Below are 12,176 nucleotides of genomic sequence, written 5' to 3'. Positions count from 1 at the left end.
TGCTATTTTCTCGATGATATTTGATTAGGTATACCTCATTCCACTACCTGATTACTACTCGCTGACTGCAAAGAATAGTAAGTAATCGCCGACTGCAAAGAGTAGTAGCGGCTAAATTTACTGACTATTGGATTAGTTACTAGCTTGTTCCGTCATAAATTTTTTCAAACCTTAGCTGGCTAGCTAGGGGGAAATTGACTACTACTTTTTAAAAGTGTAAATCAATTTTCATAAGCCATTCTCGTCCATCCCTTCTATACATGGCAGAAAATTAATGAAAATGTTAAAGGAAAAACACATTATGTGTTTTCGTAAAAGAAACTGACAAAAGAGAGAATTAAGGAATTGCAATGACATCATAATCAACATTTACTATCCTTATTATAATTGATGTTAATCGATGTTTCCATTGTAATTCTCTCCCTATATAAAGGGACTATGAAATGAAATGAGTAGACAAATTCCAATTCTCATTTCACTTTTACACATTATTAGCACGCTCGGAGCAAATAGCCAAGAGAAAAAAAACAAAACCCTAGAAGAAAGAAAAAAAAAGTTTTCTTTGCCGTCACAATAAACAAAACAAAAAAAAACAAAAAATCTCTTTCCCGTCCAGACCGGATCACCTCCCCTCGAGCCTCCTATTCCAACAAGCTGCCAACCCCCGCTCCTTCCTCACCCAGCACGCTGCCAACCCCTCATCAGTCCACCGTGATCCCTGCAAGCCCCTGCAGCAGCCTGCATCCTAACCTTGTCTCCTGCAACACACCACCAACCTGCAGATCCCAGCGATCCCATCGTTGCTGCTCCCCATCCCAGCCCAGCTCCAGCGGCTCATCGTCCAACGCTCCACCTCACTCTCGCCTGGCTTGCTGCACTGGCCCGATGCAGCAGCTTTGCTAGAAAAGGAGAAGAGAGAACCAGAAGGAAGAAAGAAGACGCGAAGAAGGAAGAAGAAGAGAAAAAAAAGAAAAAAAACGTGACTCGGCCCAAAGTAAAGAGCAGGCCCAAAATAAGAAAAAGGCCCTGAGGCCTAGCGAGAAAAAAAAAGAAGGCCCAAAGAAAAGACCCGGCCCAGAAAAGAAAAAAACAGAAAACAAAGAAAAGAAAGAAAAAAAGAACAAGACCCATTTCTGAAAAGATAGAGGAAGCGGCCCAGTTTTTCTCAAGCCCAAAACCATCGCTACGCACGCCTGCATCAACACGCGCGTGGGCTAAGATCTTGTTTTTTTTTCCCAAAACCAAGTATGTTCTCTTTTATACTCCAGTATATTTAATTGTTTAGAATTATAAATTTTGAGCATGTTTAGTTAGATAACATTGATCTTTTTTAAGCACGCCTTGTTACTTTAATTTATGTTTTATATGATTATCTTTAAGCATGATTTATATATTTTACTGTTTACAATTTTTTTTTTGTAAACTTTCAAGCATGCCTTGTGATTTTTACATAATTATGTTTAAGCATGTTTTAATTATGCTATTGTTTATATATTATTTTTGAGCAGGCCATATGTATTTTGTTATATATATTATTTATGAAATTTTGAGCATCTTTTGTGTTTTATTTATTTATTTACGCTTATATAATTATTCATACGCATGCCTTTATATTATAATTATTTCATTTAGAATGCTACATATAAATTGCATTTTGCCATGATAATGAAAATTCAGGCGCATTATAAATACATACTTACCGTGATAAAGCATTTTCACATAGCATCGAAAAAATGTGACCATTACGAATCTTGGTCTTAAAATCTAATTCATACTTTTGGAAAATAATTTACGAGGATGTCTTTATGACTGCGTAATTATATATCTTCTCTCTTGTTTATGTAGATGGCTGATCCAACTTGACTTGAATTTGACATTTTGGACTCAGAAGGACTTGAGTACCACCGTTGGGTTTCTGATGTAGACACTGCCTTTGTGGCAAAAGACTACACTGCCACCATCAAAACTCTCACTGACCCCAAAGACGATGGACCGTTTGACAAGGTGAAATCAAATGCCTTAATGTTTCTAAGGTGACATATTTATTCTAGCCTACGCTGGGAGTACCTTCAGTTGAAGACACCCAAAGAACTTTAGGATGCCCTTAAAGGACGTTTTGGAATATTCATGACACCTTGCTCCCAGAACTGACCGTTCAGTGGAATGAAAAATCCGCTTACTTGACTACAAAAGGACTTCAACAAGGACATGTTACGCCTAAAAGTACGTCTAAATTTGTGTGGAAAGGAACTCACAAAAGATGATATGATCCAAAAAACTCTTTCTACTTTTCCTACTGCAGCACTTACACTAGCGAACCAGTATAGGTTGGAGTATGACAACAAAAAAATCACAACATTCAATAAGCTGATCAACCTACTGCAAGTCCCTGAGAGGCATAATGAGGTTCTTTTGAACAACAATGTCAGGCATGTTGGGACAAAGAAAATTTTGGAGGCTAATTATGGCAAAGTGAAAGGTGGAAAGAACTCCAATACAAAGGGGGTTGGACGTGCTGATCCCTACCCACATGGCAACAATGCACCACGCGGCAAGGGACGTGGGGGTCGTGGTATGGGCCTTGGAGGCCCTCCCAATGTATGGCGTAGAGATGGTGGTGCTGGCCCTAGTGGTAGTTGAAACAAGGTGCAAAGATCACCTAAGAATCCTTCAGTCAAATAGGATAGAGTTGGCAATGAACCATGCTATAGGTGTGGAGTCTTTGAGCATTGGTATAAGAACTGCCAAGCAAGCAACAGAGTAGTAGCCAATTACAAGAGGTATAGGGAGTCTAAAGAACAAGAGACTCACTATATGGAAGAAGGAGGCCATGACTCAGACGTCAACCTCATAATTGCAGACTTTAATTGCAACAAGGAACTTCCTCAGTCAATCGATGCCCAGATTTTGACTGATCTGATTTATTTATTTTATTTTTCAAAAACAGTTGTGAAGGCATAATGCCTCTTTTTTTTTAATTAGACTATTACTTGGTCTTAAAGTTTATTTCAATAATGGTTTGATGAATTAGATTTCTGAACAATATCTTGATTTGATTATCGTTGGCTTATTAATAAATTTCAAATCTTATTCTGAAGCACTGAATTTATTTAAATTTATTTACTACACATATTTACATAGTTCGAAATTGCACTATAAAGATGTAAAGCAATACATCTAGCAAAAAAAATTATTTGAATGAAAAGATTATCATTCTACCTAAAATACATATACTCTAAAGAATATGAGATATATTTAATGTTACAGACGCTCTGAATGCACCAAGAGCTAATCGAACCTTGTTAAGTTTCAAAGATATTCGTGCCAACGGTTATCATCCATAAACGCACTGTGAGAATGAAATTGAATACCTTTATATAACCTCTAAAAAATGTGGAAGAAACGCATTTTTGAGAAACTAATGAGTCAATCTAGTGGACTGTTCAGATAATTGAATCCTCTGCTGTCACCAACAATGAAATGTGGGACACTGACTCATACAGGCTTTGGCATGATCGCTTAGTGCATCCTGGTCGTGACATGATGATCCGTATTTTAAAGAACTCACATGAACATCCCTTCTTTCGAGTGAAAAAAAAAATGGGACAAAAATCCGTCACACTGCAAGGTGTCGGTCCTAGTACTGCTCAAATGCAGCCATTGCTTTCTGAAGTACCAGAAGCACTACCTCGCTCCCATTATGCCCCTCATTGACTATTTCAAAGGCACATCACTAGTTTGCAAAGCCTGCTCTTTAGCAAAAACAGGGTTGAGACCTTCCTATGCTAAAGATACAAAACAAAACATTCCATTCTTACAAAGGATACAAGGAGATATCTGTGGACCTATCCATCCAGAATGCGGACCATTCAAGTACTTTATGGTTCTGGTGGATGTTTCGACCCGCTGGTCACATGTCACTTTATTGTCCACAAGAAATGCTACATTTGCAAAACTCCTAGCACAGATTATACATTTAAGGGCTCACCACCCTGATCACACTATCAAGTCTATAAGGCTTGATAATGCTGGAGAGTTTACATCAAAAGAATTTGATGAATATTGCATGTCTATTGGGATCGATGTAGAGCATCATTTACCCCATGTGCATACACAAAATGGTCTCGCATAAGCCACCATCAAAAGGCTACAGATGGTGGCTAGGGAACTGGTTATGCACACTAACCTGTCTATATCTGCCTGGGGTTATGCAATATTGCACGCAGCTTTACTTATTCATTTCAGACCCACTGCTAGCCAACCATTTTTTGCGTACTAGTTAGTAATTGGATATGAGTTTGACATTTCACACTTACGCGTATTTGGTTGCGCAGTATATGTGCCTATTGCGCCCCCATAGCGCATCAAAAGGGGTCCTCAGAGACGATTAAGTATTTATGTTGGATATGAATCTCTAACAATTATCCGCTATTTGGAACCCTTGACAGGTGATCTCTTTACCGCTAGATTTGCGGATTATCACTTTGCTGAAACAGTCTTCCCGTCATTAGAGGGAGATAGGAAAAATGATTTTCCAAGGGAACGACTGAAATTGTCGTGGTTTGTCCCTACTCTGTCTCATTTTGATCCCCGCACTTCATAATGTGATATTGAAGTGAAAAGAATTATCGATCTTCAGAACGTAGCAGATTCGATGCCTGATATCGCAAAAGTGACGAGATCACATATACCTGTTGCAAATGTGCCTGCAAGGTTAGAAGTCCCCAACAAGGGGCATGGCGCTGCAGATAGAGGCACTGCAACCACACTTAGTGGAGGCCACTTGGTTCGATTGACACTCACCCAAGGAAGAAGAGGACAAGTAAGGCACAAACTGATCCATTAATCATCAATGTAGAGAATCCCTCTCATGAGATTGTCTCTGATTATAGTTATGTCCATGAATTAATACTGGAGAACGCTCCGATGTTTGAAATAATTCCAGAGAAAAAATAAATCTCAATGGATTATGAGAGTGCAGATGAGTTAATGGAAAGATCTTCCATACACATTGATGATGTATTTGCATACACTGTTGGTCAAGAAATCATAGAGCACGATGATATCGAACCACGCTCTATTGCAGAATGTCAACAAAAAGCAGATTGGCCTAAATGGAAAGAAGCAATCCAGGCAGAACTAGATTCTCTGGCATAGAGACAAGTATTTGGTATAATAGTGCTAACCCCACGAAGTGTAAAACCTGTAGAACATAAATGGGTCTTTGTCATAAAGCGTAATGAGAAGAATGAAGTCCTGAGGTACAAGGCTCGCCTTGTGGTGCAAGGTTTCTCACAACGCCCTGAAATTGACTTCGAGGAGACATACTCTCCCGTAATGAACGTTATAACGTTCCGCTACTTAGTTAACTTTGAAATGCAGCTCATGGACTGGAAATGCAGCTCATGGATGTGGTTACTGCATATCTCTATGGGGATCATGATTCAGAGATATATATGAAAGTGCCTGAAGGCCTTACATTACCCAAGTCAAGTGACTCTAAACCATGGAGTGCATTTGCAATTAGGTTGAAACTCTCACTTTACTGATTGAAAAAATCCGGGCGGATGTGGTATACCCGTCTAAGTGACTACTTGATTGGGAAGGGATATAAGAAAGATGAATTGTGCCCCTGTGTATTCATAAAGAAAACAAGTTGCGGATTTGTAATTGTAGCTGTATATGTCGATGATATGAACATAATAGGTACTCTTGATGAAATAAGAGAAACCGCGAGCTACTTGAAATCAGAATTTGAGATGAAGGATCTTGGGAAAACTAGATTCTATTTAGGACTTGAACTAGAACACTGAGTTTATGGAATACTAATCCACCAGTCTGCGTATGTCCAAAACATGCTCAGGGGATTTAACATGGACAAAGCGCATCCTGCTAGCACTCCCATGATCGGTTGAAGTTTGGATGCAAAGAAATATCCATTTCGTCCAAAGGAAGATGACGAAGAGGTGTTAGGAGCTGAAATTCCCTATTTAAGTACAATAGGCGCATTATTGTACTTAGTCCAATGTACTCGACCAGTCATTGCATTCTCGGTGAACTTGTTAGCTAGATTTAGATCAGTGCCAACGCAGCGTCACTAGAGTGATATGAAGCACATTTTCCGATACCTAAAAGGAACCATTGACTTGAGACTGTTCTTTCCCTACAGAGAGACAAGAGGGACTGCAGATGGAACTGCAATTCCTAAAGGAAATGTTGATGGTGAAAGCGCCACTCACTACACGGAAACCCCAAATGATGTTTTGGCTGGTTTTGCTGATGCTGGGTACCTCTCTGACTCACATAAATTAAGGTCGTTCCCAAAATGGTTATGTATTTACCATTGGAAACACGGCGATATCTTGGAGATCAACCAAGCAAACCCTTGTGGCTACCTCCTCGAACCACTTAGAGATCATTGCTCTACATTAGGCAGTTCGTGAGTGTGTATGGTTAAGAGCTATCATTACATATATTCGAGGGACTAGTGGTTTGAGTTCTACCACTGAAGAGCCTACTTGCATTTCTGAAGATAATGCAGTTTGCATCAAACAGCTGAAGTTATGATATATCTAGGGTGATAATACAAAACACATATCGCCAAAGTTTTTCTACAATCAGCAACAACAGGCTCTCCTCAAGATTCAAGTGAATCAAGTAAGGTCTTAGGAGAATATGGTAGATTTGTTCACCAAATCATTGCCTAAGGCCACATTTGAGAAACATGTGAAAAACATAGGAATGCGAAGACTTTCCAAGCTCCCTTGATTAAAGTAAGTATCAGGAGAGGTGTATGATGCGCTCAAAGCAAGCGCATAATTTAACCCTGAAAATATCGTTAGTAGTATAAGTAAGTAGGGATCGTTCTATCCGGGGATTGAGGGTACACCTGTAATTGTGTAACAAATAAAGAAAAGTATTATTTACAAAAATAAAATAAAGAATAAATATATACAAGTGAACAAAAATAAGGGGGGGGGGTTTTAAGAATTATAGAATTGAGAATTAAAATAAAGAAAATATAAAAACACATGTACAAGAATGAAACATAAGAAACAAAGATTAAACCCAAGTTTATCATTGAATTCGAATTAACCCTACATTGTTCTTCCAAGTCATGTGAAAGGAGTTGATCATGTGAAACATTCGAAAGCAAACGATTTCCCATATTTTACTTTTCAATGCTAATTAATCTAAGTGAAAGCACATAGACTAATCCTATCAAACATGTAATCAAGCTCTAGAAAGCTAGTCAATCATGACATGTTCAACGCATGAAACACATAGAAAGGCTATCAACTCAAGTGTACAACTTAGTATGAATAAGTTCACCTAATTGCAATCCTTGTCAATTGAATTCGATTTTTGTCCAAAACATTTACTACTTTTGATTTAAGTTCATAACACAAAAAGTTGAATCATGTTCTTAAATCTAGCACCATTCATATCAAAACCCTAAGTGTTTCGAACCACATAAGATTAAAATACAAAAAATATCTATAAAGAAAATTCAATCGAACAATCACACATAAGCAACTTTGGAATCACAACATAAGAATCGAAATTCTTTATTCAATCATAAAATTTCAGAATATAAACCTTGTTCAAACATAAATGTCAACTAAAAACAATTCTCACGAAACTAAGCAAGATTACAAAGAAAGAGGTTGAATTACACCGTGAGATGGAGATGGGGATGCAGGATGAAACGTTATGGATTCTTGAATCTCGAAAGCAAGCTTCAAGGTGGAGGATAGATGATGATGCTCACGGCTCCTTCTTCTTCTTCTTCTCCCTTGCTTGGCTCTGATTCTCCTAGCCGGAGTAAGAAAATATTCAAGGTTGACTTTTTAGTGCATTTTCATTCTTCTCCATCATTTCTAGGTAATTATGGACGTAACACTCATTTCTTCTTCATCTACTCCAATGTACCTAAAAATAGAAATTAAGTTAAAAATCGATTCGTTAAGGAATAACTAAGCAAAATGTGAGGAATTAACATTTAAAATAGGGTTAATTACATATAAGTGCATATTTGAATGTTCTTTTAGCCATAAGGCCACCAACTGTTTTTTTCCCTCATAAGGCCACTAGAATAAAAAAGGTATTAAATTTTGGATATAAAAATTAATATATTTACATAAATGCCACTAGAGTAAAAAGTTAACAATAATCATTTATACCCTAAACCCTAAACCCTAAACCCAACAAAAATAAAAACCCTAAACCCTACCCTAACCCTAAACCCTAAACCCTACCCTAAACCCAACAAAAATAAAACCGTAAACCCTAAACCCTAAACCCTAAACCCCTAAACCCTAAACCCTACCCTACCCTAAACCCTAAACCCTAAAATAAAACCCTAAACCCTAAACCCTAAACCCTAAACCCTAAACCCTAAACCCTAAAACTCTAAACCCTAAAATAAAACCCTAAACCCTGTGCTTGGAACGCTGAGACCTCTCGCCGTTCAGGTCGTACCTTAGGTTGATAAAGAAACCGAAGGTAACCCTAAAATAAAACCCTAAACCCTAAACTCTAAACCCTGTGCTTGGAACGATGAGACCTCTTGCCGTTCAGGTCGTACGTTAGGTTGATAAAGAAACCAGGCGGTTAGTTTTCTTAGGTAGAAGGGTAAAATGGACAAAGAAAAAATAATTTAAAGAGGCAAGTGGCCTTATTTGCACAAAACAATTTAGGTGGCCTTATGGCTAATATAAGTTTCAAAATGACACTTGTTTGTAATTTTCTATTTAAAATATCACATTAAAATGCGCATATCAAACTCCCCCACACTTAGCTTTTGCTAGTCCCTTAGCAAAATCAAAACACAAAACAAAATAAAGACTCAACAAAAAGTAAGTAAATGACTCTACTGCCCCTAACTGTTGTCTCAGAGACTCCAAACTCATGGCTTTCACGTTAAACACTTAATCAAAATCACATAGATAATTCCAAAGTTAATAAACGTGTGACACTCATATGACTAAGTAAGATATGGAGAACTTAAGTTATACAGTGAATGATAGCATGTTTCGAACAAGTCCAATCCAAACTCACAGGGCATACTCTCGATTTTTCTCTCAGAAATAGCTATGCTTAAAAGCTTCACACTCAAGTATATGCAAGAGAACAAATTGTAAGGCAACAAACAGTTTGCATATTTCATCAATAAAAGCATTTTGTGAAGAATTTTTAAAGACCTCATGAAATGACTAAGTGCACAAATGGACCTAAACCATAAGCTCGACTGCGTAACTGACTCCACTAACCAAAGGCTGCCCATCTCAAGGATCAAGTCAACACTTAAAACAGGTTGTAATGGGGCTAAGCTCAGGTTTTCGAAATGAAGATTAAGGATACAAAAAATCCTAAGGACCTAGCAGAGCATATAAGGACCACCTTATGTCATCATTTTTGTAAACCAAATATCATTGTTTTGGGCCCAGTTTCACTCTAACAAACATGGGGATGGACAAAGACATAATTTTCAACTTTGAGCCTTCTACAAATTTGAAAGTCCAAAATCACACTTCAACAATTTCCCAAGAGTTTTCTTTTTCAAGGAAATTTTTTTTTCTTTTTTTTCTTGGATTTTCCCCACCCCACACTTGTCTTTTATCGTCACCCCTACATACTATGTCATGCTCTACTAAGTCCTTAAGACAAGGGTAGAGATATCCTGTACTAAGCTCATGGTAGGGTAGTGAGGGTGATGAAACAAAGGTTTTCAACGTAGGCTCAAAGGGGTTCATTCTAAGGAGTCCCACGACGGGCACAATTGGGGACACATGCTTGTTTGGCTATGGTGGTTATCCTAATGCCTTCTATCCTATCCAGGATCAGTGCATATTATGGCATACAAGTTTTGACAGTCACAACAGCCGAGTTCTAGTACTCTCTAGTCCATTAAAATCTATGGCACATGATCATTGGATTTCCAAAGAATGATGAGGTTTTGCAAATACAGCCATGAAATTTTGAATTTATCAGTAAGCACTCGAAAAGAAAGTATTTTAGCTCAACAGCTCACTTAAGGGTCAAATGAATCAGACTTAATCCTAGCATGTTTAATGAACCAAGTTACAATCCTATCTCAAATCTTCATACAAGCATCACAATGTCGATTAACCACAGAATTCAATTAAGTCCTATTTCGATTGTGAAAACCTTCAGCCATGAATTCAGAGACATGTTCATCCTAGACGTTAGAGGCATCCTAAGACTCAAACAAACAAAAACACTCTAAAACCAACATTTTTTTTTTAAAATTTAATTTCAACACTTAGGTACGGGAACAGGGAGTCTCGATGTGCAATGAGACTGAAACAGCTACCCTTTTTCAAGACTATGTTTAATCCAATATACCTTAGTGTATCACAACATTTTCTTTTGTTATAAACATTTTTTTTTTATATACTGACTACTAAAAACACAAAAAAGCAATAATCCGTCCCCCATACTTAATTCATGCATTGTCCTCAATGTATAAACAAATATAAAGCATGCAAAGCATAAATCAAGCATAGAAGAGAAAGTTAACACAACGAAACCTAAAACAACTTAAAATTCATGAAAATAAAATAGAAGGAAGAGTTCAAGAAAGAAAATCTGCGTTTGATGGTTCCACCACAGCTACAGTTGAAATGGGTTGCCTCCCATGCAGCGCTTAATGTTTAAAGTCTTTCAGCCTAGACTTGTACCTCCATTTACTCCTTTGGAGGAACGGTGTGTGGGCGAGTGGCAGCCCTCTTGCTGGTTTCAGCCTCCTGAGGAGGGTCCTCATGGTGTGATACAGTAGCGTCCTTGCGAGGAAACCCAGGAGGATAACTCTGCAAGTTATTAACTTCCTGAGCAAGCTTGTTTATTGCAGTGTGACAGCGGATCAAAGAGAAGTTCATCTCAGAGATGTAATCGATCATGCATGTGACTCTCCAATCTGTCACCATAATACCATCGCGGAGAGAGGAGCGCAAATCATCAATCGAATCTGACAAGCTTTCCAGGGTGGCCACAGGTCGAGGAGCACTAGCAGCTGGTGAGGAAGAAGACTCTCTGGGATGCAGTCTGGGAGAGCGACGAGGCAGAGGAGGGGGACTGCGGGTACGCTCACGGATAGGATGATGGTCCCCTAGATCAGTAAGCCCAGCTCTAGTGGTCGCTTGACGACCTTCTTCTTCCAAAGAGAGAACACGGCGTTGATTGACGCCCCTGCGAGGGGTAACCTTGGTTCGAGCCATGAGGAAATAGAAGGAATTTGAAACTGCACGCTTAGACAAACCTTAGTAAAATCTGGAGGAGACAAAAAAAGGATGTATATGTAAAGCACAAAATAGGGTAGAAATCTCAACAGGCACACGGTTTTAACAAAGCTTCTCCGGGAAGGAGAAGAGTTATGACAGTTCACGGCCCGAGAAACTCCCCCACGTGTAAATATTCCTTTCTTTTCCTGGATTTATGGCATTTAGATCTGCTTTCGGCTGTAGCCTGTCTGTCACAGCTCCTCGAGATTCATTTGATTCCCCCACGCGTCCTTTCTTTTCCTTGATTCACAACAATTAAACCTGCTTTCGGCTGTAGCTTGTCTGTCACAGCTCCTCGAGATTCGTTTGGTTCCCCCACGTGTCCTCCACGTGCCAACAGCTTTTCCGTGTTTTCGGGTGACTTTAATCCAATGCGTAGATTTAATCTCAGAGATCGTCCATCCAACGGTGGAGATCTGCTCACTCGTTCTATAAATAGGTGCATATTGAGGGAGCGACTATTCACTCCAAAAGAAAATTCTTCCGAGTTCCAGCCTTTCTCTCTCAACCCTTCATCCTTTCTTTCGAAACTCAAATCCTTTCTTCATCAACATGGAACCACGAACTCTGCAACTAATGGAGTTACAAACCCAGCAACAAATGGAATTACAAGCCCAGCAACCAACCGAGGAGGGAGGAAGCATCCAAGCAGCCGGGAGTAGTGCCAACACGCCTATCAGGCCGACCAATAACCGGTGGACTCCCACACCAGATCAACTAAGAATCCTCCAGGAGCTTTACTACGACAGGGCGCTTAAGAACCCAACTCCAGAGCAGATTCAAGGGATCTGTCTCCATCTGAAACCGTATGGGCAGATCGAGAACAAGAATGTCTTCTTTTGGTTCCAGAACCTCAAGGCTCGTGAGAGGCAG

This window comes from Rosa chinensis, chromosome 2 (genome assembly GCF_002994745.2).
Source record: "Rosa chinensis cultivar Old Blush chromosome 2, RchiOBHm-V2, whole genome shotgun sequence".
Lineage (NCBI taxonomy): Eukaryota > Viridiplantae > Streptophyta > Magnoliopsida > Rosales > Rosaceae > Rosa > Rosa chinensis.
Note: the sequence above shows the minus strand (reverse complement) of the source record.